This window comes from Taudactylus pleione, unplaced genomic scaffold, assembly GCF_031769625.1.
Source record: "Taudactylus pleione unplaced genomic scaffold, aTauple2 ptg000352l, whole genome shotgun sequence".
NCBI classification, from domain to species: Eukaryota; Metazoa; Chordata; class Amphibia; order Anura; family Myobatrachidae; genus Taudactylus; species Taudactylus pleione.
In genome coordinates, this window is record NW_028284753.1 from 16155108 (window position 1) to 16157939 (window position 2832).

Genomic DNA, 2832 nt, shown 5'->3' on the forward strand with positions numbered 1-2832 from the left:
CCCCAGTAATCTAAAAGCTTCTTTTTCATATTCATTCTGGTTCATTATAACTAGGCCACCCCCCTTATCTGCCTGTTTAAAAAACAGAATTTCATTAGATTTAATTTTTTTCAATGTACATTTCTCAAAATTACTTAAATTATTCTTAAACATGTTTCTTAGTGTTATCCCCACATTAATCTTTCTTCACATTTTGATAAAATGTGTCTATGTGGCTGCTTTTTAATATTTGAAGGGTAGAATTTAGAAACTGGTTTTAACCCAGATTTAGAATTGGTCTCATAATTTTTGAGAATACCTGATTCTTTCTTTATAAAATGTATTTTTAAAGTTAATTTGCAAACAAATTTATTAAAATCAGTAAAGAGTTGAAATTTATTTAATAAGGACACAGGTGCAAAAGATAAACCCTTCTTTAAGAGGGAAACATCTGAATCTAAAAGAGGTTGATCAGATAGATTAAAAATACCAATTTTTGGGGGTCTTTCTCTATTATTGATATCTCATGTTTCTTCTTCTCTTTGTGCTGTAATCTCTTTTTACCTCCTCTCCTCCCTCGTCTACTGTATAACCTCTTTTTATAGGAGGTGTTCTGTGTTGATTCTTTCTCAGCATAGAATATGTTTTTTTTCAGATGAAGGGAGCGGCCTAAGAAAAAAACTCATTATCAGTGTCTGAGTTTAGTCTATTGAAAACAGAGAATTTATTGTGTGTCTTTACTCTTGGTATTATCTCATATTGATCAAAATGCCTTTTGGGCTTAAAAGGGATTGTGGTCCATTCACTATATTTTTTTACTTTTGAGTGTTATTGTTTCATTGTTTAATTTTATCATTAATATAATCAATCTTATCACGAAAATATTTTTTCTCTTTGGTGTGTACGATCCCCATCTCTATTTTGTCTCTTTTCTTACATAAGACTATTTCAGTAGCCTTAAATTCCTCACTATTCTTGGATGGTTCTAGTACGCTTTCCTTAATTTTAATCTCCTTTTCAAATTGATCAAGTTTCCTCTTTCTTTCCTTAGTAATCAACTGCATTAATTTGATTGAACAATCGTGAAGTATCAAATCCCGATCCTTCTGGAACTGATCATTCATTGTAGGAAAGGTGGGTTTCTTTAAAATCCTTAATCCTGTAGGGGTCCTATTAAGCTTTATGTATTGTTCTAGACTCATTATATCCCACCATAATTTAACTTCTTTGGTGAGTAATTTCTCAAGGTCCCAAAAAGTATCATCTAAGGGTGCATTAGGATTATCCTGTATATTACTCTGATTTTCATTAAAAATCCTTTGGACAATATCAGATCTTTTTGTGTTTCTACACCCATGAATTCTAAAGAGACTCATACTGTGCAAATAGAATTAATGCCCAGTCAGCAGCTAATACACCCTGTAGATAGATAGATAGATAGGTAAATAGATGGATAGATGAATGGATTTCCAATTGACCAGGACTCCACAAACAAATCCAAAAATGTTAGTTGCATTGACGGCCCCCTAAGGTTTCAGAGATTCAAATATATGAAGTATATAGGCAGCACTCAAAGAGTGTGGGTTATTAATTCCAATGTTTCAGGCTTTTTTATTGTGTATATATATATATACACAGTGTATAGGCAGCACTCACACCCAAGGATAGTCCTTACCAGCAACTTGGGTAAGCTCCAGCAGAAGTCCAACATAAAGAAAAAGTGATGAGGGGCACTCACCGGGGATTCCACAATATAAGAGGTAATTCTTTAATGGTCTTACAGCTGTAATAAAATCGGGGTAGGAGGTCCCATTTCTGGGGTAGATGGACATCTTCAACACACAGCATCCAGGAAACAGCACACCAGTCCAGGGTTTCATGCAAGCTAGCTGAAGCTATTTTTTAATGTGCAGTATAAAATGGAAAACATAAAAATAAATCCTAGCCCATCTGGGCATTAACTGAACAATAAATTCCCTCTCTCAAAGTGGTATGTCCTACTGCCCTCACCACAAACATAGGCATATGCACAGTATTTACAAGTAGTACATCACAATGTCTCTGAACAAGCCTGACTGCCTGCTCTCCCCAGGTATGAGACATGGAGCCAAACCCTGACACAGCCTTTATTAGCCTCTCACAGCTGCAGTCACTAATTTGCCTGCTCTCAGGCTGCAGGTCTCAACACCTGAAACAGCCTTGTGGATGGAGTCCTGCCTTCTCTCTCACATCCACACCCCTAAGACCCATTACCTGGCTTTTATGTAAAGCCCAAACTCTAATCAAGTAGAAACATACATTTCCTGGGGGTTTAATATACATAGGTCAGAAACCTTGGAGAAACATATATGCCATTTAGCACTTTAGCAGTGCTTCTGTCACACATCATTAAAGTAGTCGATGTTTTGGTCACCAATAGGGACTTTTTTCAAGACAAACAACAGCACAACATTGTATAAACGATACAAGCAATGACCAAAGGAGAACAGCAGCCTACTTACCATGCAGTTCCAGCTCCATTTATCCCTCTCCTAATCATCTCTTATGGCATACACTATGCGCGGCACCTGCAATGTCCATGGACCGCATGCCAGTGACAATGGAGCCTCACTTCTGATACTGGTGGAACACAAATACATCACTACCGGTCCAGTGGAATTGCACTTCCCTAAATACAGAGCATAACACACATCTCCCGGCCATCGGCAACACCAGCTCATTCAGAGGCAGGATACTCTGTGTATCACTGGCTTCACTAAGAGGCATACCGCTGTTAACCTCTTATAAAAACTAAGGGATGTCTTAGCAACATGGCTTACCCCACTTGGACTTTCCTCAGGATTTGTGATTTCT